This window comes from Pipistrellus hanaki (genome assembly GCF_964339955.1).
Source record: "Pipistrellus hanaki genome assembly, chromosome: X".
Classification (NCBI taxonomy): Eukaryota; Metazoa; Chordata; class Mammalia; order Chiroptera; family Vespertilionidae; genus Pipistrellus; species Pipistrellus hanaki.
This window is the reverse complement of record NC_140524.1, coordinates 26,168,329-26,195,360: the sequence shown is the minus strand read 5'-3', so window position 1 is coordinate 26,195,360 and position 27,032 is coordinate 26,168,329. Positions and strand designations below refer to the sequence as shown.

At 37.5% G+C, this 27,032-nt stretch overlaps 1 protein-coding gene across 8 annotated transcripts in view; it reads right to left on the bottom strand.

Annotated features, from left to right (window-relative positions):
• Positions 1–27,032, bottom strand: part of ENOX2 (ecto-NOX disulfide-thiol exchanger 2) — a 293,057-nt gene that overhangs the window by 145,249 nt on the left and 120,776 nt on the right. For 7 of the 8 annotated variants that reach the window (XM_084870724.1, XM_084870729.1, XM_084870730.1 and 4 more), the window contains one exon: positions 20,536–20,679. The exons of the other annotated variant lie outside the window; for it this stretch is intronic. The gene's annotated coding sequence lies outside the window, so the exon portion shown is untranslated. The remainder of the gene's footprint in view (positions 1–20,535; positions 20,680–27,032) is intronic. 8 annotated transcript variants of the gene reach the window in all.

The window sequence follows — 27,032 nt, the reverse complement described above, 5'->3', positions numbered from 1 at the left end:
TTTCTTCATTCCTCAGTTTCTGTCTCTTTGTTCCGTCTGGTTCTTTATCTGTTTCTGGGACTCCTTTTCTCTCTCTCTCTCTCTCTCTCTCTCTCTCTCTCTCTCTCTCTCTCTCTCTCTCTCTCTGTAATTGCTATAAACATCTAACTTTTCTCTTGGTTTTCTCTTCCCCCCCCCCTCTCTCTCTCCCTCATCCTATCTTTTCTGACTGTTTCAATCTCTCTCACACTGTTCCCCACTATTTCTGTCCCTGTTTACTTTTTCCCTTTCCTTTTCTGTCTCCCCATTTGTCTACATATTCTTATCTAGAAAAATAGGATATATGTCTCTAGTTTTTCCACCTCTCCACTTATCTGCCTCTGTGTCTGTCTATCCATCTCTTTTGATATGCTTCCATTTCTCTGTATTTGTCTGTTGATCTCTATCCCTATATCTATCTACTAGTATGTTCTCCCTCTCTCTCTCTCTCTCTCTCTCTCTCTCTCTCTCTCACCTCTCTCTCTCTCTCTCTCTCTCTCTCTCTCTCTCTCTCTCTCCTCTCTCCTCTCTCCTCTCTCCTCTCTCCTCTCTCCTCTCTCCTCTCTCCTCTCTCCTCTCTCCTCTCTCCTCTCTCCTCTCTCCTCTCTCCTCTCTCCTCTCTCCTCTCTCCTCTCTCCTCTCTCCTCTCTCCTCTCTCCTCTCTCCTCTCTCCCATCTGTCTGTCCCTTTCTCACTTGGTCTATTCTTCCCTGTTTGCCCACCCCTTCCTCTGTCCAACTCTATCCATTTCTATGCTTGTTTGTCTATCTGGCCATCTGTCTGTCCAGCTCTGCCTCCCCTTTGAAACCACTACAAAGATTGATGTTAATGGCACTAGTCTTTTATAAATGCTGAACTGTAAATCTCTTCTGAACCTCTGCCAGTTGAACACATGCATCTCAGAAAAATGACTTACACTGTCCCTGGCTTTCCAAAAACAAATGGATTTATACTGATTTTCTGAAATATAAGTCTAATGTCAATTGGGTACTTTAAAGCACAGGTATATACTAATTGATATAATTCAAACAGTATTATTTATCTGTCCATTATCGAAAACTATAACAAAATCTATGTGCTCTAAGCACATCTTATAATCCTTTCACTGGGTTGATATCTTAAATAAGCTTCTAGAATTTAAGAAGGATGAGAAACTCCATTCTAATGGGAACAGGAGTTAAGGACAGATCACATAAAAGTATAGACCTTGAAAATTATAACTTTACTGAAACATATAGCAATCCAGAGTTTGGAAGAGTGTATTACATCAGAACAATCACTTGATCTTTGCCTGACAGTCTACTTTGCTAATCTTATGATCTAAGCCCCAATACTAAGGAAATCTTTAGAAGCATTATGGAACAATGACATTAAACCTCTCTGCATCTCAGTTTCTTTGTCTATAAAATGGGGTTTATGATAATCAATGACCTCAGAAAGTTATGAGGAATAAATGAAATAATCCATGTAAAGCTCTTAGGACAGTGCCTGGCATAATAGGAACTCAAAAATGTTAGTTACCATTACTTCATTATTGTTATTGCAGTTGTTGCCATTGTTATTTTTTTTCAAAATATTTTTATTTATTTAACCAATGTTAATTTTAAAAATGTTTTATTGTTGAAAGTATTACATATGTCCCCTCCTCCCCATTGTCCTCTCCCAGCCTGCCCCCACCCCCACACCCGGGCCTTCAACCCCTCCCATTGTCTGTGTCCATTGGTTATGTTTATACGCATACAAGTTCTTTGGTTATTATTATACTAGAGGCCTAATGAACGAAATTTGTGCAAGAGTAGGCCTTCCTTCCCCTGGATGCCATCACCGGCTTCCCTCTGGCACTGGGACCTGGGCTTCCTCTGGCTGCCGGCAGGCACCCAGGATCCGGGCTTCCCTTGCAGTCCTGGCTTCATCTAGAAGTTCATCTGGAAGGATGTCCAGAAGGATATCCGGTCTAATTAGCATATTACACTTTTATTATTATGGATAAGCATCCACACGTCAAGTCTGCTCTCTGGACAGTTCCCTTATCTAATAAATGAAAATGTACCTTTAAGGTTGTTTGGTTCTAGAATCCCATGTGCTTCTGAATACTAAGCGCATGGGTTCATATCTTAGATAAAGCTCCATGATATACTTTTTATGCTCAAAAGTTTGTCACAGCTGTAAATTACAAAGGAAAGAAAAAAGCATGAGGATAAACTTTTGATTTTTCAAGCCTTTCTAAAGTCAACCTGACATCTGAAAACCTCTGTTTTCTCCATTGACTTATCTACCCTACCACTCACAGAATCATAAAAAATCAGTTAACATATTTCTTTATAATTATTTTGCCAATGCTGCCCATATAAGAACAGTTGGGGTTCCTGACATTTCCACAAAGAGATGAGGACTTAGATCTCTACATTAACTAGAGTGCCATATTTTTTAATAAGGATATAGCACTTTGCTTCAAATTGCCATAATAGATCCAGAGACATGGAATCATGGAACAGACTATGGAATATCAGAGGGAAGGTAGGTGGGCGGGAAGAGATCAACCAAAGAACTTGTATGCACATGTGCATAATCCATGGTCACAGACATTAGGGTGCTGAAGGCCTAGAGTGGGAGTTAGACTAGAGGAGGTCAATGGGAAGGGGGAAAGGGACATATGTAAAACTTTCAATGATAAGTATTTTTTAAAAGTTGTTATCTGTGGATGTTGTACTTTTCCTAGGAACTGTATTCATAGATGCTGTGTATCATCCTTGGAAATGTTGTATATGGATATTCTACCTTCCCCAGAAATGTATTTTATGGATATTATACTTTGCTTTGGAATATTTTTTGTGGAGAGTGTACTTTACATTGGATACAATTTGTGTCTAAATCATCTCCCATGCTGAAGGACCCTTGAACATGGTTCAACATTGATCTCCTCTTCAAAGCTGCCACTCTGGTGCAGCTTATGAAAAACTGTATTAGTACAAACCTATGTTTTATGTTTCTGATATTTTGAGTTTGTAACTTGATTATTGGCAAGCTTATTAATGTTTTCTCTAGAATGAATGAATTTCATTCTTAAAACTATGTTCAAGAATATCTCTTGCACACTGTGCCCATTTTGGGGAAAAGGAAGAATATTAATCAGCAAATTGACCTTGGACCTGGGAAAACAGCCCATGGCATAAAAAGTCAAACTTAGTAGTTGGGCAAAGCAAATGGGAATAGTTGCCTCTAAAAAAAGATGAAAATTATGGAAGCACAAAACATATTTATTCAGTCAAAAACTCTTACATTGAAATGTCTTGGCATAATGTTCCCTGCACTGTGGTAAATGAATTTTCACCTTTGGAGGCATAATGCTACAATTTTTTTTCAGAATATTTTCTATGACTAAAGCGTAATATTTCCATACATTCTATACGAAGCCTCAGATCTAAATTACCCACTTTTCTATTTTCTTCATCTTCACTATTTTCCTTGGAATGAGGAAGTCAAATTCCCTGTAGGTATGTGGCAACATTCATTTATCCTTAACACCTATCTGTCTTGTCCATGCTCCTCCAATCTTGCCAGCATTAGCGTACCTGTGCTTATTCATATACATGCTTGCTCCCTTATAAATTCATACCCCTCATCTCTGTAGTCAGTCAGAATGCATTTTGTCCAAGCTGTACAGGTTAAAGAACAAGGGGATATTGGCTTTGGGGGACAGATCCATACAATTTATACAGAATACCTCCAAGAAGCATCCTGCTTAGTTCCTACAGCTTCACATTTGCTGCAATAAGGGTAGACAGGCAACAGCAAAATAACTGTTGCAGCTGAATTATTTGTCCATGTCTTAAAGTGGACAAAAGAAGAAAGGTGAAGAAGTCACCAATTAAAAAATAGCTCTGTTCAATTCTTGTTTCTTTTCTTTTTTTACCATTGCTTTTCAGATAGGGGATTTAACTGTACTTAAGTGTTCTGACACTTGGGTGGTGATTCATTTGCTTTAAATTTTTCTTTTTAATTAAACATTTAATTAGATATAATTGTAGATTCACTTGCACTTATAAGAATCAGTACAGAGGGATACTATGTACCTTTTACCCATTTCCCTCCAATGGTAGCATCTTTCAAAACTATAGCATAATATAGCAATCAGGATATTGACATTAATGTGTTAGGTACAGAACATTTCCATCACAAGGATCCCTCATGTAGATCTTCTATAGACATACCCACTTCCCTCTTTAACCAACTCCCTTCTTAACCCCTATCAACCACCAATCTGTTCTCCATTTCTTTAATTTTGTAGTTTCAAGAATGTCATATAAATAGAATCATATTGTATATAACCTCTAAGAATTGTTTTCTTCCCCACTCAGCATTATCCTCTGGAGATTTATGCATGTTGATGTATTTATCAATATTTTGATTCTCTTTATTGTTGATTAGTATTCTATGGTATGAATATACCACAATTTGTTTAACCATTCACATTGAAGGACATTTGGGCTGTTTGTCATTTTGAGTTATGAGCTATTAGAAACAGATCTGCCATAAACATTCATGTACAGTTTTTTGTGTGAACATAAATCTTCATATCTCTGGTGTCAAGGCACAAGAATGCAATTGCTGGATCTTGTGGTAGTTATATATTTAATTTTTTAAAGTAACAACCAAACTTCCCCACAGTGGTTGTACCACTTTACATTCCTACCAGCAATTTATTAGTGATTAAGTTTCTCCACATCGTGGCAAAAATTTGGTATTGTCATTATTTTTATTTTATTTTAGCCATTCTGATAAGCGATATTTCATTGATGGTTTGCATTTCCTGAATGGCTAATGATATTGAGATATTTTCAAGTACTGATCTACCATCTGTATATATTCTTTAATGAAATATGTTAATGTCTTTTGCCCATTTTTCAATTGGATTATTTCACTTTTTACTGTTAAGTTTGAGAATTCTTTATATATCCTAGGTATTAATCCTTTGTTAGATATATGGGTTTCAAATATTTTCTCTTAGTCATTAGCTTGTCTTTTCATCCTATGAAAAAGGTCTTTCATAGAATAAAAATGAAATTTTGATATACTCTAATATATTAATTTATTCTTTTATGGATTGTGCTTTTGGTGTCATCTAAGTAAATTTTTTGCTTGGCCCTAGGTTTTAAAATTTTTTATCCTATTTTCCCACAAAAAGTTTTAAATTTTAGTTTAAAATTAAGTCCATCACCCATTTGAGTTATTATTATTTTTTGTATAAGGAGTATATATATATATATATATATATATATATATATATATATATATATAAATTTATATATCCAGGTTAGGTTTTTGGTGTTTTATTATTATTATTATTTTTGCAAATTGTTTGAAAGTTTCCTGCTTCTTGGTATGATGGGTGATTTTCAACTGAAACCTGAACATTTTTTATTCTATGTTATGAGGCTCTAGAGCTTATATAAACCTTATGTTTTAGTTGGCATTGTATAATATCATTCTAGCAGAAGGAATGGGGAGCTGCCGCAGTACTGCCAAGTGGAAGTAGAAGTCTAGGTTCCCCATTAGCCTCCATTGACATCTGAGGAAGGTAGTCTCCTCATTATTGATAAGCAGTGGTGTGAGTTTCAGCTCCCTATGTAGTCTCCACTGACACTTGATGGGGATGGCCTTGTTACTGCTGGGTGGTGATGACAGTCATGAATCTCTACTACTTGTTTCAAAAATTAAGGCGTTTGATTTGTGTGCTTGTCCAGATGAAGTGTTAGCCTCCTCCAGGAGGGATTACATTTTCCTAGGAAAAGTATTTTGAATCTGTTTTAGTGACTTAGCTGTATTCATTGAAATTCCAGATGATGCCTTCCTAAACCACTTTACCCTCTACTACCCCAATCCCCGGCACCACAGCCTCAGGCTATACATCTCACCTGCCTTGTCTTGCCAACTCAAGTAGCTGTAGGAGACTTGGGTAGAGGATGTAGATTACGCAACAAAACCCAATCACTGAATACACACATTGTTCTGCATACAGTGGGTCAGCACTCTGACTATCACAGGTGAAAGCTGAACATTATAAGGAGCAACAGGCTACAGAGCTTTCCTAGATCTATTAGTACAGTTCTCCTTGAGATGAATTAAATGCAAAATTGAAACCTGACTACATCTCTGTCTATAGAACCTACTCTCTGGAATAGAAAATTGACCATTGTTATTTCTTTTAAGGACATTTGAAAGAGACCACAATTATGCCGAAAGGAACCATCATGCTATAAGAAGTTTGTGACCCCAGCCCCTGTAAGCTTAAAGGTATTATAGTTCTTATAATAGCCTGGATGCTACTTTATAGCCTCAGAGCCCACCCTTGCTTTTTTGCAGGAATATAAATGGAAAGTTATCACATGAATGTTATGTGTAAAACATGAACTGACGAGTATATTAGACACATACATCAGGAGAATGCAAACTCACAACAGGTTTGGCCGAAGGAAGAGAGCTGGAAAGAGAGCACATGATAAATTAGGAAGAGAGATGAAGGTTAAAGTCAAAGAAAGACAAGTATCACATGAGCTCACTCATATGTGGAACCTAATGAACAAAACAGAGACATTGAAGCATGGAAAAGACTGTTCAATCTCAATGGGAAGGTGGGGCGGATGGTTGGGTGGGAAGAGATCAACCAAAGAACGGGTATGCATATATGTATAACCCATGGACACAGACAATAGGGTGGTGAAGGCCTGGAGTGGGGGTTGGGTTTGGGCTAGAAGGGGTCAATGTGGACAAAGGGAGGACTTATATAATACTTTCAACAATAAAGGTTTTTAAACAAATCTCTATCTTGCCAAATAGAAAGACTACTCATCATAGGGATGCCCCGCATAATAAATGACTCACATGATGCCAGGGAACTAATTTGGGGGAAAGAAGGCAGATTCTTAACTTGATCTCTCCTCTTCCAAGTGAACACAACCAAGCATCTTCTGAAATTTTACCTCCTCCCTCCCAAAGCTTCCATGATTGACCAAAGAAGCAAAGATGTATTCATTTACCTCACCCTGATCTGAAATAAAATTCCATGAAAATGCTTCCATTCTTCATCCAATTGTGCACTTGCATTCAATTCTCTACCTGGCATAGTACCCAGCACTTAGCCGCTGAGTAAACATTTGCTGTTGTTTACTGAGTATTCACTATAAGCAGCCATTCTTTCATCGTACTTAGCATAATTGCAAATAATTATTTGCTTAATGACAGTCTCCCTCGCTGGACTGTGAGCATCACAAGGCCAGGGCTGGAGTTTGTCTTATTCACAGCTGTCCTTTTAATGCTTATTGTAATGCCCCACACCTATTAAGACTAAATTAATATTACCTGAAGACAAGAACACCATGCGCCAATCACTATTAATTTTCTCACTTAATCCCTAAACAACCTGTACACATGGTAGTATTATCACTATTTTATAGGTGAGGAAATGAGGCTCAAAGAGCTGCAATAACTTGCCTTAGGTCAGAGCCAGGATTCTGAGCATTTGTTATCCTGCTTCCCTCTTTTTTTAAAAAAAATCTTCACCTGATTTCTATTGATTTTTAGGGAGTATAGAAGAGAGAGGGAAAGACAAAGAGAAACATCAATGTGAGAGAAACACATCAATTGGTTGCCTCCTGCACACACCCCGACCAGGGCCTGGGCTAGGGAGGAGCCTGCAACCAAGATACATACTCTTGACTGGAATTGAACCTGGGACCCTATGGTCCGCAGGCCCACTCTATCCACTATGCTAAACTGGCCTGCCTCCCTCTTTTTAAGTCCTGTTCCACTACTTACTAGTGGTAGCCTAGAAAAGTTTTTGAAGACTTTTAAACCTCAGTTTTGTTATCTATAAACAAAGAAAAAATGGAATCTATTTTATAGATTGTTTATGGAGCCTGCTTGAGTTTATATATGTAAAGCACCTAGTTGTAGTCGTTAGCATACAATCAATAATAAAAGCTGCTACTCCTGTATTGTTATTGAATCAATATGCAGACGAAAGTCACTAAAGCTAGGGAATGCCACCTGCTTGCAAGCTCTCCCCATCCCTAAGATGGTACATTGCATTTCAGCAGTTGGGCATATCTCACATGACTTTCTGTGCCACTCTCATCAACTCTCACTCACCACATTCCATAAAACAGCTTGCTTTTGCTTAAAATTCAAATGTAGAATAAGCAAAATATTTTAAAATTAATTCAATTACACAAACAATTGTTCAATGTGAAATACTACAACTTGCATGGTTTAAATGGAATAGCTCACATTATCAAGGAAATTGAAGGTTGGGGAAAAAGGAAGATTGTTTCCTAGCCCATTATAAGAAGGAATTTCATCATCATGGATTTTTATTTCAATAGATAATAAAAATAAAACAAAGAAGGAGAAAATTGCAAATTAGGCAGTCTCTGTGTTGAAATGCAATTTCAACAATTACACAACCACATTAATTGTCACCTTTTGATCTACACTGTTACTTCAGTTCTTGATAGGAGATTCTAGACATACTCAGTCAAAGACTATTACGAACAGCCAACATTTTGAACCACAGTGGCCTAGGGACACCTACTTACTCTAATGCAGAGGGGTTGCTGCACTAGTTTTAGCCTGGCTGCATATTGGAATCATTTGGGTGTGCTTTTAAAAACAATGATGCCTCCCTCCACCTGAATTCCCATTCTGATTCAATTGATTATGAACATTGACTTTAGAGCTACTCTGCCTGGGTCTGGATTTCATTTCCTCTAGTTACTATTTGGACAAATTCTTAACTTCTCTGTATTTACGTTTCCTTATCATTGAAATGAGTATAATCATGGAGTTGCTGCAATAGTCAAATAATGTAATACATTGTCTGACACACAGATGTTTCATAATATTAGCTATTATTAGTAGCAGTAATCAAGTATTTTAATTATTATACTTTGGTGTCTTAGAAGAGAAAGAAAGATTTGTAGAGTTTGCAACCCCATATGAATGACAATGCTAAAATAGCAGCAGAGGTGTTCCATGGTTGAAATTTGTGAAAATAAAATCTCTTCACCATAAGGTACTACTTTTAGGTAAATCAGATGATATGAGGTTGGTCATCTGGAGTCTGTCTTGATTTTATACATGGAAAACTAAAAAATATAAATGCAACACATTTATATTAGAATAACCCTATTTATTTGTACTGTCATTGCTAGTTTCCCCTGGTTAAAAAAAAAATTCTAAGGAAAGGACTTCAGAATCAAAAGTCATGTTAAATATTCAAATAAAGAGCAATGTTGTCACTGTGGGAGTTCTTGTCACACCATTTCAGGGGCAGGAGGGAATATCCATTCTATTTGTGGGAGGGAAGACAGTACTAAAGAAACTTCTCTGGGCTTTCATACCACCCCTGCTTGCTCCTTGGCATAGGAGGACGATTTTTTACTTAATCCGATTAGTAAAATTAGAATAAAATAAGTGCTCATGCATGGCTTAACCTCTGCATTCTGGCTTTCAGGTCAGAATGTCCTTGAGTTGAGATGACTGTTTTTCTCTAACAAAGTGAGTAGAGCTTAGTTGGGGCACAGGCATTGTTTTCCATTAGCTGACCCACCTTGCTCTTAATTTCTAGCTTACAACTGAATTGTGACACAGGCCATCACTCTCAGTGACATGGAAAGGTTAAGTAGTCTGCTCTGAGGACTCAATCTTCCCCACAGGTAGGTATGAAGGTATATATTTGGAGCTGGAGGTGGTAGGAAGCATCATTAGACCTTAGCCTCAAGCCACGCTCTTCAATCTAGTTTTACTTATAATAAAGCTGATAACACATTCTTCTCCCTCACATGGCTTTCGTGTTAGTTCTCAGTTTGATGCAGAATTGGGAGAAGAAAAGCACCCACACTCACACTCTCAAACCCTAACAAGTAGCAACAGTAACTGTAAGAATAGTATTTGAGTTTTCAAAACACTTCATTTAACAGATGTAGAAACTTGACTCGGGGTGGTCAACATACAATACAATATACTGATGATGTACACCTTATAGAATTGTACACCTTAAACCTATAAATGTTATTAACCAATGTAATCCTAATAAAGTCAATAAAAATAAAATGAATTAACAGATGTGGAAACTGAGGCTTTAAAAAAGTTTTCTGTGATTTACCCAGGGTCAAAATAATAACAACTAGTGGTATATCTAGTACTAAAATAATAATCTTCAGTATTCTTTTTACTATATGTCTGAGTATGCTCCTTTCACTTATTAAGGCCACTGAGGTCCTTACAAACCCCAAGGTCAAGAATGACAGCAGCTTTGATAACTTTACTAACCTAACAGGAGAGAAAAACAAAATCTAAGAATCCTCTTACTCTGAAATTGAGTTTTACTGACCTAAAACAGATTTTTTTTCAGATAAGTCTTACCTAAAAATTGAAAGAGATCGTTAGGTGATAGTTGAAACAAAGTTTAAATCACAGATAAAATATGATAATACTCCCCCCCCCCAAATGGAGTGGCCCTAACGTTGGCCTTGGATGGGGAACAGAAACTTTCCACTGACAAGTAAGCAGGGGTTACAAAGAATTTCTTCTTTGATTTGCTGAGCTGTTGGAGTTTAGCTCCACAGAAGCAGTTCCCTCAAAAGTGTTTTCCAGTCTCAAATTCCATTTCTAGCTTGAGATCAAAAGGTCTACCCTAACACACAGAAGAGATATTAGACCACATATGCGCCTGGGCTAGCGTGCTACAATTATGTGATACTATTAGCATGATAAAGGCAGCTCCTCTAGGATATACATACACTTTCTGGAGTTCAAATGAATCAATCACATGCCACAGTGCTAGCCAAATTGAAATGATTATATAGATCCGGTAATAATTAGTTCTGGTTCTGTCACTAATTAATCATGTGACTTTACACAATTTCCATCTCTGGGTCTCAATTTATTCATTTGTGAAAATGATGAAGTTAGACAAAGCTGCCTTCAATTCTACAATACTATGGTTCAACATCTAGCAAAAGACTCTATTACCGACACATGAAGCTGACTCACACTTCGAGTCTGCTGAGAGAAGAGCTCCTAAAGATTTAGGTGGATGAAGTCACAAAATCATTTCAAAGCCATGCCACAGTTGGAGTAACTTAACAGGAAGTATTTGTACTTTTCTATCCTGCTTCTTTGTGCCACTCTCAGTCACCTCTCCTACTGATGGTTCCATTTTAAATTTGATTTATTGTTTAAAATATTACAAATAGTAGAACATATATCTCATTTTTCCCCTATTGACCTCCGACGGCTCCCACAGAGTAAGTGGGACTTCTCCCACTCTGGCTGCCAACCTCCGGACACCACAGTCACACAGAACCAGTGCATGCGGGGTTCCCTGACTCCCTTCCCCCAAAGGAGGTTTCCCGATGCCTCTGGCAGCTTCTGCTAACACACGTGCATCCAACCAAGGGCACATGGCTCCTGTAGCAAAAACTCAAACTTCCCCCACTCTAGCTGCCAACCTCAAATGCCAAGGTTGTGCTGCTCGAGTGCAGGGGCCCCCTATAGCCTGCCACCTCAGTAGGCAGTTCCTGGGTATCTCTGTGAACTGCTGCAAGGCACAAGCATACCCAACCAAGGGCGCAGGGCTCCTTCAGCAGAAGCTGGATCTTGTACCTCCCTGGCTACCAGCATCCAGTCTTTATGATCGCACCATTCCAGCACGCAGGCCCCTTGAACCCACCACTTCAGCAGGCAGCTCTTGGGCCCCTTTGTGAGCTGCCAATAGGTGCATGCCTTCGCAACCAAGGACACACAGCCTTGATCACCTCCCCCTCCTGCAGGCCCGGCCCCTGATCAGCCCCTAACACCCCAATTGGGGTCAGGGCTGCAGGCCAACCACCTGCGGCCCCTCCCCCCCAGCCATCCCCACCCCTGATTGGCTCCCAACACCCTGTTTGGGGGTGGGGCCAGCTGGCCAACCTCCTATGGTCCCTCTCCCCCCCTGGCCTGATGGACCTCTATTGAGGTGGGTCAGCCAGACCCCTCCCATGCGCAAATTCATTCACTAGGCCTCTAGTGTGGAATAAAAGTCTCAGCCCTGTGATACTGAGTTAAAATAAAGGGCTGTATGTATCATAGAAAAGTTTCTGGGTTCACTGTCCCTCTTTTAGCTAAAAAAAGGAAAAAGTACTCCCAGACCAATGAGTACTCATTTCATTTTTATATTTCTCTTCCAAGTGGACTTAAACAACTTCCCCTGATAACTCATTTCAATATAATTCTTCCTTCTGTCTGACTGAAATTCTCCATGCTGCTCTGCAGTTCCACTTCCTTTTATTAATCTAGCATTAGCAGTACTAGAACTGTTCACTGTCTTTCATATTGTCAAGTCTCATTTTGAAATTCTAAAGGAAATCCTGAGAACTGGGGGGTCTATAATCAAGTTTAGATACAACCCAGAGGTCCTTATCATATCATAACATTCCAGGTGATGCTAGTCCTCCTTAGTCAAAGTCATTTCTCTTCTCTGGTTATTAGCACCTCATCTGTAAAATGAAATTAAAATGAAAAGAATCACCATACCAGTTAAGAGAAAGAGTTACCACAACAATGAAAATTATTATTGCATCAAAAGTTCTTCCTGCAGATATTTAACTCTTGGGATTCAATCATTATTACAAATTGAAAATGGTTGAAGATCTCTCTTTTCATACTGAGCTACTAATCATTTACATGAACTTTGAAATTTTGATTAGTACTAGGAATCACACATTTAAGTGCAAACCTCTTTCAATACAAGCCTATGAGAGAAGACAACAGAAATAGGACTATATTTACATCTGAATGATTACTCTGGTATCATAATTATACCCATGTTAGTTGCCCCTCTTTAAGAGAATTGACACCTTCTTTGAGTATTAGTGATGTTACTTAAAAAAATGTATTCAATTTTATTCATCATCTGGTTGGCCTCATGATTCTTCCACTTTGTGTGGAAGTATTTGAGAAAAGGGTTAATATATCTTATTCCTACAAATCCATGTGGAGATCAAACAAGGATACAGCTCAAATCTTATGGACAGAAACTTGGCATTAAAATTTGATAAGGGGTTAACAATCTTCTACTCTTTGGCCATAAAGTATCATCCGTATGAGTGGAATTATTGCAATCATTGACAATTTGTGTAGCTGCAGCATCGCTGAGAAAAACTTTCCATGGGGAAAAATGAATTTGAGCAAATACACTTTGAAGAGTTCTGAGCTTACCTTAAAAGCTGAAAAGCAGCCAGATCCACAAAGAAAGAGATTTTGGTCAAATATTGCAGTAATATCTAATCAAGATTACAGATCTACTTCACAGAGGAATTGGGACACGGCACCCAAACTCTACCTATCAGATTCTCTTGGCCACTCATGAAGTTTCATCTAGTAAAGAACCAAAGATCCCTTTAGGGCCAGGTATTCTCTTCACAAGCACCAGATTTGATTTGTGGCTGATCTAAGGATGTAATTTCACAAATGTCTGAAGTTTGACCTTTAGGGAGAAGTGAGTTGGTCAGTTGATTAACAATAGATAGCAAGTGCTCAGTTTTGCACATAGCTCCACCTTGGGAGTTGACAAGATAATAATAGAGAAGATCAAGGCAAAGAGAAAGCAATTATTCAGCCAAATATTTGATTAATCAACAAATATTTCTTGAGCATCTATTGTGTGTAAGACATATGAGTCAGGGGCTTTTCTAATAAGGGGCTGAAGACTGAGTTGAAAGACTAAAACATATTTGTATAAACAGAAAACCAATAGTTCAAGGTGGTCTATAATCAGTATCATGTGATTGGTATGAATATAATAATCATGGGGTTTCAGAGATACAAGTGAACAATTCACACTATGATGATCAAGAAGGCTTCCTGCCCAACCAATATGGCTCAGTGGTTGAGTGCTGACCAATCTATGAACCAGGAGCTCAGGGTTTGATTCCTGGTCAGGGCACATGCCTGGATTGCAGGCTCAATGCCCAGTAGGGGTTGTGCAGGTGGCAGCCAATTGATGATTCTCTCTCATCATTGATGGTTCTCTCTCTACCTTCCTCTCTGAAATCAATAAAAATATATTTAAGAAAAGAAGGGTTCCTGGAGATGGTAGGATGTATACTAGGTGCTGTCAGTTGGACAGAATTTTCATAGGTGGAAGAAGAGGAAGGATATGCTAGGAAAAGGAAATGGCATGAACAGGTACTGTAGTAGGCAGGCACAGTGCCTTTTTGAAGAAAGTAGCAGATAACCTTGGCTGAAATAGACTTTGTTTAGATGATTAACAGAGGGGTGGGGAACCTTAATTGAAAGAACCATGGCATCTAAGCATTTTGAGAGATCTTAGAAATGATCAAATCCAAGCTCTGCTCACTTTATTATCACACAAACATAAATTTCCCTATTGTGACACCAATGTTTAATTTACATTTTAGTAATGGATCCAGATTACTAATATCTACAGACACAGCAATTATTGTATAATTAGAGGTCCAATGCATGAAAATTCATGGAAGAGTAGGTTTTCCTTCCCCCGGCTGCTGGCATCAGCTTCCCTCGGGCACCCAGGACCCAGGTTGGCTTCTCTTGGGCTGCCCGCAGGCACCGGGACCTGGGCTGGCTTCCCTCAGGCCCTGGCTTCATCAGAAAGGACGTCCAGAATGATGTCCTGTCTAATTAGCATATTACCCTTTTATTATTATAGATAGTTAGAGATAGGTTTTGGAGTTGGAGGCCTGGCCAAAGTACTTGCTAGGTGTTCATCTTTGGGTATTATTTAACCCTTATTTCTTCATCTATAAGTATGGATAATAATACTTAAAATGGAGGCAGTAAGGAAAGCAGAAAGAATGCTTGAAGGAGACAAAAGAAAGATGATTCTGCAAAGTGTATTGCCAAGGAAGGCAGAAGTAGAGAGAATTCAAAGGAGAGATTAGTAGCATCAAATTTAGCAGGCAGGTCAAGGTGGTTGAGACCTGCCAAAACGCCACTTACTTTGACAATTTGGAGGTCACTTAGTGACCTTTAAGAAATTACTTTTAGTATAAAAGAAGAAAGGCAGTTTGCAGAAAACTGAGATGGGAGGGATGTGAAAGGAAGAAAAATTGTATAGTGAATGACTGGAGCTACAGGCCAAGACTCCTCCCTAATTTGCAGTGATGACAGAAAGGGAGAGGGAGAGAGAGGGAGAAGGAGAAGGGAAGGCAGGAGGAAGATGAGGTGGGGGATGGGGAGGGGAGGGAGAGGGAGAAGGAGGGGGAGAAGGAGAGAGAGGAGGGCTTTGAGTTCAATGGCTACATGTGTATCTCAGCTTAGAACTGAAATGGTTTATAGCTCCTGTAAGAGCTTCCAATCCTAGCTTTCCTCCTTGCCAAGGTGCAGTGAATGGTGACAAAGAAAAAGGAGTTTCTACTTACAAAATATCTTTCCTCTTCCTTTTCTCTAGCATTACGTAGGAAGAAAATACTATTATAAAGCAATCTGCACATTTATAATTCCATAGGTTTGCCAACTGAACTCCCTGTATATTAAAACCTCATTAATTTGGGCTATAGTAATATAAAATTTGTGGTAATTTAACCTTGGCTAGTTACCTTTGTACTTACAAAGAAAGGGTTCAGTAAACAAATAGTGTGAAAAATATTTATAGGGAGCTAATTTTGTCTGCCAGGGGCCCATTTCGCCTATTTTAAAGAACATACTATTTTTAAAGAACTTCAGCTTATTATTTGAATGTAAACTGATTCTACTTATTATAGATTAGAATAATCTACTGCTAAAATCCTATATCAGCACCAGATACTTTGGAATATGCTCATTAGAAATAAAACTGCAATTGTTTAAAGTTAGTTCACAGTTCAGATTAATGCATATCCTCTTCCCCCACCCTCATGTGTTAAATACAGCTCAGGAGGTATTACTCTAACACATCACTTATCATGAACACAGTGGAAAAAGTAATAAATGATCAAAAAAGGTCTTAGATCAACCAACAGAGATGTCTTAAATTCTGTACTCTCTCCATAGCAAGTTATCTTAGAGCTGATTTAATTCTTAACATATTATTCTGTCACACCAACTTGGGGAGATGGTGGGTTGTTCTTTTTTAAGTTCCTAACTGATTAGGAGAAAACAAGCTGCTACTTGAAAGGACATGGAGAGAAACTAGAAGTGACTGCAGACTGTAGAAAGGAGATAGCACATGTGTAAAATGTGCCTGTAAATAAATTAAAAAACACCAGTCTAGGACAATTTAGTGTAGAGTTACGAGAATATATTTCTTATAAAACCCTGAAAACTTTAAGAGAGTATTATAGTGCAGTATAACCGCTAATAACTAAAATTATGCCTTGAAATGATCAAGAAAAATTTAGATTATATTAAATATATGCTTTAAAAAGGCATACAATTTTATAGTGGGGTGATCACTTAGTAAGGTATATAAATGTCTAATCACTATATTGTGCACCTGAAATTAATATAACTATACACTGAGTGGCCAGATTATTATGAGCTCTGAATGCATAATAACCTGGCTACTTGGTATATATGCTACATAATAAAAGCCTAATATGCAAATTGACAAAACAGCAGAACCAGTGATGTGCACTGACCACCAGGGGGCAGATGCTCAATGCAGGAGTTGCCCCTGGTGGTCAGTGAGCCGGAAGCCAGGCTCATGGCTGGTGAGCACAGCAGTGGTCCCGCCACAGCAGCACCACTGGGAGCAGGCCTAAGCTGTCAGTCGGACATCCCCCAAGGGCTCCTGGACTGCAAGAGGGTGCAGGCTAGACTGAGGGATCTCCCCTGAGTGCATGAATTCATGCATGGGTGGGGTTCAGCCAGCCTGGCCAGGGGGAGGGGAAATGGGCAGTTGGTTGTCCTGTCTGCTGGTCGAACTCCTGTTCGAGGGGACAATTTACATATTAGCCTTTTATTATATAGGATATACACTGAGTGGCCAGATTATTTTGTGTTCAGAGATCATAATAATCTGGCCACTCAGTGTATATGTCAACTGTATTTGAAAAATACATTTATTTTTAAATGGCAGATACATTTATACACACAAACATGATTTGTAACCATAATGATTCACCTGGAAATGTTAAATGTGTTGATATTTAAAAAGATGAAGTTCATAGTGTTATCATATAATAATCACAAAATAAAAGCAACATTTATGCAGTGGTTAATATGTGCAGATATCATGCTAAGCTCTTTTCTTGCATAATTTCATTAAATTCAACTAACAATGCTAAGAGGTAGCTTTTATTTTTATTTTCACTTTTTAAAAATTAAATTATGGGGCTAACATTGGTTAATAGAATTAAATACGTTTCAGATGAACAATTCTGTAATACATCATTTGTATATTGTATTGTGTGTTTCCCACCCAAATCAAGTTTCCTTCCATCACCATTTATTGCCCCCATATCCTCTTTTACTTCCACCCACTCTCCTTTCCCTCTGGTAATCACCATACTATTGTCTGAGTATGAGGTTCTCTTTAATCCCTCCACCATTTTCACAAAGCACAGTAACACCCTCCCCTCTGAGAACATTATGCTAACTGAAATAAGCCAGTGAAGAGAAAGACAAGTACCATATAATTACATTCATATGTGGAATCTAATGAACCAAATAAACTAACAAACAAAATAGAAACTGACTCATAGATTTTTTTTTAAAGTAGGTTTTAGTATCATTTATATTTTAGAGTTGACGAAAGTGAATCTCACAGAGGTTAAGGAACCAAACCAAAGCCACAGAGATAGACTTAGGATTAGAACTCAGGCCAGTTCCTTAGCTATAAACTATGACTTTTCAGTGGATCAGAAAATACAGCTCTCTAAGAAACACTCCTTTCTTGAGGTCTCCAGCTCGCTAATGTTTTACTGTATTTTTGTTTTCCAAATTTCTATTTAACAAACATCTTGATTTATACCTTGGTACTAGCACAAGAACAGGTATATAGATCAATGGAACAGAATAGAGACCCCAGAAATAGACCAATGCCATTATGGTCCATTAATATTTGACAAAGGAGAAAAAAGCATACGGTGCAGTAAAGATAGTCTCTTTAAAAAATAGTGCTGGGAAAATTAGACATGTATATGCATAAAAAATGAAACTAGACCACTAATTTATACTGTACACAAGAATAAGCTTAAAATGGATAAAAGACTTAAATGTAAGTTGTGAAACCATGAAAATCCTAGAAGAAAGGGTAAGTAGCAAAATATCAGACATAACACATAGTAGAATTTTGCGATACATCTCCTAGGGTAAGAAAAACAAAGGCAAAAATAAATAAATGGGACTACATCAAACTAAAAAAGATTCTGCACAGCAAAAGAAACCACCAACAAAATGAAAAAGGAATCCACTTTATGGGAGAACATATTCACCAATGATAGTCCTGATAAGAGGTTAATTATATAAAGGACTCATACAACTCAACAAAAGGAAGAGGAACAATCCAATTAAAAAATGGGCAAAGGACTTAATAGACACTTCTCCAAAGAGGACATACAGACAGCCAACAGACATATCAAAGAATGCTAAATGTCACTAAATCAGAGATGCAAATTAAAACTACATCCCTGCCAGAATGGCTACCATCAATAAATCAAGAAACAACAAGTTCTGGTGAGGATGTGGAGAAAGGGAACCCTCATGCACTGTTGGTGGGAATGAAGACAAGTCCAGCCACTATGGAAAAGAGCATAGTTTCCTCAAAAAACTAATGATGGAACTGCCATTTGACCCAGTGATCCCACTTCTAGGAATATATCCTAAGAATCCTGAAACACCAATCAGAAAGAATATATGCACTTCTATGTTCTCAGCAGCATTATTTGCAACAGCCAAGATATGGAAACATCCCAAGTGCCCATCAGTAGATGAATGAATAAAAAAGCTGTTGTACATTGACAAAATGGAATACAACACAGCTATCAAAAAGAAGGAAATTTACCCTTTGTGAAAGCATGGAAGGACCTAGAGAGTTTTATGCTAAGCGAAATAACCCAGTCAGAGAAAGACAAATATCACATAATCTCACTTATATGTGGAATCTAATGAACAAATTAAACTGATGAACAAAATAGGTCCAGAGGCGTGGATGCATGGAAAGACTGACAGATGTCAGAGGGAAGCGGTTTGGGGGAACAAGGAGAGATTAACAAAAGAACTTATATGCCTAAATGCATAACCCATAGACACAGATAACAGTGTGGTGAAGGTTTGATTCCTGGTCAGGGAACATGCTTGGGTCTTGTGCTCAATCACTGGTAGGGGGCATGCAGGAGACAGCTTATCATTGTTTTCCCCTCATAGCGATGTTTCTCTCTCCCTCTCCCTGTATCTCAAAAATCAATTAAAATATTTTTTTTAATCTTGATTTATAAGTAGAAAGACCTATGATCTAAGAGTCAGATTTGATGTTATATGTTTGTAAACATGTTTCATGTTGTAAGTTGTATGTAAAAATAATAGTAAATAGTAAATAGCTCAGTTGGTTGCAACCTTGTCCCATGTACCAAAAGACTGGGAATTGTTCTTGCCCCACAACCTAAGTATGTGCCCTAACTGTTAGGGCACATACTTAGGTTGTGGGTTCGATCCCTGGTTGGGGCAAGAACAATGTTTCTCTCTCACATTGATGTTTCTCTCCCTTTAAAATCAACAAAAGCAAATCCTTGGGTGAGGATTAAAAAAAAATAATGGTAAAAATACAGAACAAAACAGAAACAGCATGAATTAGCACATCCCAAATTTTCAGATCCGTCTCTAAATAATAAGGATACTGTTTTCAAATGAATAGTCAAGCAACAGAGATGAAATTTTAAAGTATCCACTCATCAGTTAAGATCTGGTTTCTTATTGTTTGCCCCTTCATTTTGGAGAATTTAACATGAAATTAGGCCATTGGAGCCTGAAGGAGAGGAAGGATTGCAGGGGTAGCTATTATAGAGGTTCTAGGAAAATCTGTTCCTCAGCTGTTCTAAGAGAGCAATGAAGGCATACAATACATGTAGGCATAGGGTGTACTGGGGGAGAGAGAGGGAAGGTGGAGAGAGGCAAATGTCTTCATCAGAAGTAAAAGTGAGGGTAGCCTGACACATGTACATATAAAGAAAAATGTACAGTGAAGCAATTTACTCATACAATTCCTTCTACCTAAATCAATGTTCTTTACTTATCTCTTCCTGTCTCAAACTATATCATTCAAGGGCCAGCTACAAATGTCACTTCTGCACGATGCCAATAGTCCCCCCCCCTTTTACACATTTATGTTTTTATTTATTAGGTATTTATGTATGTGTCCCTGTTTCCCACATCTCACAATGAGTTCCTTGAAGGCAGGGGACTCTTTCTCATTTCTGTAGTTCCTACAAATTCTAGCACAAGGCCTGTCACATACTAGGCTCTAGGAAAATGTTGAATCAATAGCACTGGCTTCAGAGAGTGCATTATATCCTAGCTTACCTGAAGGAGCACTTGTTCTCTTTCTTTTCTTGCTTGATTCCCCTCCATTCTCATTGAGGCCTTCTGTGACCAGAGGGCCACTGGCACTAGCAAACTGCAGGGGTTCGTTGTTGTTGGCAGGGTCAAAGGGCAGCTGGTTCAATCCTAAAGAAGAAAGAGAAGCCAAATTCCAGACTCTATTAAGGACTGGGATGTCTCCAGATTTTATTTTATGAGCCACTAGACTAGAGGAAAACTCTGTATCTTAAGAGTCTAGGAGTAACCAGTGAATTCCTGAAACTAAATGCCCTCTGTAATTTTTATAGATCTTATTGACAATTCAAATTAAAATAAAGATTTCTAGCTCTAGCCCGTTTGGCTCAATGGATAGAGAGTTGGCCTGCAGACCAAAGGGTCCTGGGTTCGATTCCTTGGTTGCAGGCTCCTCCCCAGCCAGGCCGGCAACCAATCAATGTGTTTCTCTCACATCAATGTTTCCCTCTGTCTTTTCCTCTATCTTCCAATCTCCCTAAAAATCAATGGAAAAAATTGTTGTGTGAGGATTAACAAAAAATAAACAACAAAAGGTTCTTATAAGACTGTGGCTCTGTCATTTGTAAGATCCCCCATGTTTCTTGGAAATTAACATGTTTGGTCAATTATCTTCTTCCTTCTCCCTTAAATATATAGGATCCTCTTCAAATGTGGCTATGTATAGTTGGATTCACTCTTTCTTTGGAAAAGCTTAGCCACATATATCTTAGATTATCTCTTGAAATTTTCCCATGATTTCATCACAAGGGCTGTTGAATTGATGCAGATATACTCATTAGAATATCCTGGTGTCAAAGCCTCTTACAATGATGGTATAGGTTTCCAAAAAAGAAAACCATAATCACATAGCAAGTGAGAAAATGGAACGAAGACATAGACCCTGCAAAGAAGGATTATTTAGTAGATGAAGTGTTGTGGAGTTATGACTCAGGTTTGGAGACTGTTTACCACATTCTTTTCAAATGATGTCAGAAGCAAGATCACTTTACTGGTAGCTGTTATATCACATGAAATGGCAAAGGGCATTTTCTACTCTCTAAGTGTTACATGATTCAGCCAGGGATGAGCAGAGATAGTTCGTTACTCTTCTGCCTGAATTCTCAAGTGCTTCAATTTAAAACTCCCTGCAATGTGGAATCAAAAGCTTTGCTAAAGCCCAATGTTAGGGTATCTCTCCTGAGCCTTTTATTCACTGATTCTCTAATCCTATCAGAGGAATTAGGTTGGCCTGCCATGGCTCATTTTTTAACCCTCAATATTTCTATGATACAGAGCTATATAATAGTTCTCGAGGCAATGTTGTGAAATATCCATACAATCTTGGGATCCAGTCAGGTAAAAGTCAATCAAGTTTCAGTAAAATGAATGCTAAGGTTCTTACAGAATGACTTTACATTGTAGTATTTAATAAAAAGTATTCCTATTCTAATGTTTCAGCCCACATAACAAGTACTATTTCTTCAGCAATCAGACCACTTGGACCAACTCTGTTAAATGTCTTCTGGGACTTGTCAAATATTCTTCCTTTATATCATCTGAGTAACTAAGTGAAATAATTGAAAATTTGTGTTTGTGTCTTAAGTCAACTATTCACTGCATCACATCTATATCCTATTAAATCTCTACCATGTCTAGAATTAAAGAAACAAACACCAATAACTTTGTATTAGAAAACATCCAGATCATAACTATTTTCAAAGAACACTAGACATTTATATAATTTACAAATAAAGATGTTTCCTTCACCCAAGTAGTTCCAGAGTAAAATATGCTTAGTATACTATTTTAAACATTTCTCAATATTTTTTTATGGAGTATCATGCTGACAGAAATAAGTTCCATGGAAGATTGAATAGTATAGTGGAAACATTATGTGCTTCAAAGCCTGATATATCAGGGTTCAAATACTGGCTTTGTCCTTCACTAGTTGAGTAGCTTTTGGCAATTCTTGTAATTTCCCTTAGTCTTAATTTTCATAACGTATAAAGGGGGGTTTATAACATTGCATAGGGTTGCTACAAAGAAACTTACTATATACATATATAATACTTTGTATAACATATATACATATTTAAAATTATGATTATCTTATTATTCTAAGTAAATTAAAAATATTTCTCTCCCTACACACACACAACTGTATCCCTGGTGCCTAGTACCATGCCTATCACATGTGAGTGTTGAATGAATGAATTAATACTCAATATTGTCGGGAGAGGTGATTCATTCTGTTAACTCATGTAGTGAGAGTAAAGACTTGATGGCTGATAATCAAGAATTAATGCCACAATTTAAAAGTTCTGATGCTGATTATATGAACATTACTTGAAATAATTAGATTTCAAATGCATCTTCATCACTTGAGTACTATGCCTCAGGATGGTAAAATCTTGATCAAAAGGAATGCTCAGGAATTAGGAGGTTCTGATTAATTATGATTAATCAGGGAATGTTTTGTAATTTTGCATATGTTAATTTTACAGAATAATATATTAATTCATTCCTCTAGCTTATTAAGTAGACAAATAAGGATCTCACAGAGATTCAGAGCCAGAGCCATGATTTGTAAAAGGAGGTTAAGAGCAGTACCTTACTCATAGGCCTGTTAAAAAGATTAAATTAGATCATGTACACTAGTATAAAACAATCTTCATCAAATCTGGCATATAGCATATGCTCAGTAAATATTAACTATTATTATAATTTTGAATTTCTATTTTTAACTTACAGAATTTTTGTATAATATCAGGAGATTGGTCTGAATTGGTATATACTGATCTAAGGATATACTTACACTACCTTCCTCATTAAAACTTCTCATTATTGTTTGTACCTTTTAAAAAATATATATTTTTTATTTTTTTACACAGAGGAAGGGAGAGGGATAGTTAGAAACATCAATGAGAGATACACATTGATCAGCTGCCTCCTGCACACCTCCTACTGGGGATGTGCCTGCAACCAAGGTGCATGTCCTTGATTGGAATCAAACCTGGGACCTTTGAGTCCACAGGCTTTCTATCCACTAAGCCAAACCTGTTAGGGCTATTTGTACCTTTTTCTAAAGGTTAAATGGGTCCAGGAAAAAAATCTGATGAATTAAAAGTATTCAGTTATAGACACTTCACTATAATCATTCTTGCCTTTTCCTTAGCTCCAGGGATTTCGGTATTTTGTTCCTCATACAGAACTTTTGTTAGGCACTGAATAAGTTTTTCAAGAACTTTCTGTGTATCCACCCCACATATGATATAGATCTTGATGATTCAGCATAGCATCTCAGGCCTTGTTTCTTATAAGAGAAGATCTCATATCAAGGAGAAAGGGACATGCCACTCAGTAAGCTGAGTCACTTCATACAAATCCATATTTTATGTTGTCCAGTTTCCAAAGATTTGCAGTTGGAGAACAAGAGCTAGAGAAATAGCAAAATCATGTGATACTGATGCTCCCCAGTTACTTTCATTTTATTGTTTCATTCCTTCTTTAGGACAGCACTAAATAAAGCAATAAATCAGGAAATCAATAGGTACTAATAGGATCTTTTCTGTGTTGTGTATATGTGATCAATGCTGAATGTTATTTTAAGTAAAACTGCATCATTAAAACTATTTAAATTCTAAAAAGAAAACCACTTTAATTTCAAGAATCCTTGTTGCTAAAATTTCAGTGATGATTTAAACTTAGAATATTATCAATTATATTTTACTTCTCACTCAAACTACAGAACTGATCTTTAAATCTCTTATGGTAGTTATTTCTACCATTTTCTACTATACATGATGAAACTGAAAACATATGAGATTAGGAAAAAACTTTTGAGGTTATATAGTTCATTCTTCTATGCAAAATAGGAATCATCTATGAATTCCTGACAGGTCTAATTCCAGGGGGCACTTCTTAGCCTGGGGATTCCTTGCAATGCTCCTGGGAATTCAGCTTGCTTTCTTTAACTTTGAAAAAAAATTACTACCCATTCTATTTTGAGGGGTACTTCCATCTTATAAAAACTGCCTAGGATGCATTTTGTTTAACTGTTAACTCACTTGCAATCCTTAAAATAAGCTCATGAATGTCTACTTTTTAAGGGTTCTATTGCAAGCAAAACAAATGAGGGAGTCACAAATAACAGAGCAAAGTTAGAAATTTTCTAAATTCTTATATATTTCTCACGGTCCCTGCTTTTATTCCTGAGGATAAAGTTAATAACACTTTGAAACTTGATCATTCATTTCTCCTCATCTCTGTGCCCTCATTGCCAAAGCCTACAAAATGTACAGTTTTCTAAAGAGAAGCACAATTGATATGATAAAGGAAAATGGACAATAAATATTAGTGTTATAGATTTGTGTATCTTATTATGTTCACAATTAAATAAGTCCATGTGGTAATATAATTTCATCTAGAACCAGGTTGACCAGTTGTTATTTCACGCCATGTCAAAATACAGATTATCTGAGTTAGTAACACATTTGAAGCCACCTTAGAAAGTACTTTATGTATATTGGAGAAGGATGGGGCTGGGGACTTAGATAATGACATTTCTTATCCAATAGAACCAGGGGATTTCAGATTTCAGAATGAAATGTGGTTCTCAGTGAATCCTCCAATCTGCAGGTCAAGGAGTTCATAAGCAGTGATATCTGCCACACAGATGCAAACTATTCCTAGGCTTTGAGGAAAGCACTGAAGAATTTTCATGATTCTTGTGAAAGATCAATGATCTCTTTGTGCCCAACTGCTATAACAGCTAATGTCACAATTCACTTTACAGAGCTTTCTACTATCAGGTCAAATTAGGACTAACCTTCATGATGGAATCTAACACTTTTAATGACTGCTCCAGGTTATAATACAGAAATGTGACCCTGAGGGTCCCTGCCACCTTTCATTTCCATCTGTGGCCCACAGACTAAAGATGGTATACCCGTATCAAAAAAAAAAAAAAAAAAAAAAAAAGGCACGCAATTCTACTCTGGATTAGTTCCCTTTCAAAAAAATAGTAAGGTCCTGAGAAATCTGGTAAATTCAATTCAAGGCAAAAATCTCCCAACAGATATTTATGTTGAAAAAATATAATAAGAATTTTTTTTGTGTAAAAGGAATATTATAAGTAATTTGTGTATAAAATAAACTTACATAATGTGAGTCCTATTTTCCAATTGACTTCAGTTTAAAACCAGGTATGGGACTCCATGGTAAAGGGAAGAAGAGGGTCTCCAACTTAGTTTTTTAATTCACAAGGCTTAATTTTGGAGAAATAAACATTAGAATAATGACCAGGTGCTTAATCTGCTGAAAGAAGCTCTTATAAGATTTATCCACTTCTGGGAGCCCTTCCTCCTTCCTCAATCTAGGCAGAAAAAACTCTGATTCTCTATTTTCAGTTCTCACTACCCAGTGGATCCACCTGCTATTTCTGAGGGAATATTTATAATGTCTAAAAGAGCTGGACTGCAATATCGCTTTCTAGCCACAGAGGTTAGCGGCCAAAACAAATAAACATTTCTCAATTCCAGGTCTGAGCTGATATCAAACAAATGAAACTTACTTTGTCAATTTCCTGAGTTTACTATTCTGTATAAGTGGTTTAGCTGCAGTCAGGTTAAACTGTAAAAGATTAATGGGTAAGTGAAGGTGAAGGGAAGTGATGAGACAGAAAAGGGCCAAAGTCCTCTTCTACTAAGAGGCTTGCTTGAATGGTGGTGAACATAAGACCTTCAGAGCAAAATTTACACTTAAGTTGCCTTTTTCAAGGTGTTATCAGGTCATAGTGGATTTCACTGACAGTGATTTTTTTGGCAACTTTTAGAGACTCCCCAAACTATGTCGTCAGGTATTAAGGTCCTTCATAATAAAGGTCTATGCATTTCAAGCCTTGTCCCCTACCATGCCCCAGTTTATACTCTACCCCAACACTTCTTGAACTTTAATGCGCACACATGTTCCCTGGGGATCTTATTAAAATACAGATTTTTTATTCAGCAAGTCTGGGTTGTGGTCTGCTTTTCTAACAAGTTGCTAGATGATGTGCGGATTCTGGTGGGAATCGCACTAGAGTAGAAAAGGCTGACACTTTAGCAAAATGGAACTTCCTAGAATTCGTCGAATCATTATAGTATTTTCCTACCTCCACACCTTTAGCTCACACTGATCCTCTATCTTCTTGATTTCCAACCTTCAAAATACTATCCTTCCTTTAGGGTTTATCTCAGATGCTAATTCCTTCATGATGCCTTTCTTTATCCACAGCCACCCAATCTAACACATACACAGCAATAGGGCAGGGCCACTGGGGGAACCACCATTCACTGGCTATTAAAAATGTGCCCTGTTTACATGCATTATCCCATTATTTTATTTTCCAGTTATTATTCCCATTTTACAACTGCATGTAGAAATCCCATATATGGATCTTCTCTAAACAAGTCTATGCACACAAGGTTCAGATTCCTGCATTATAA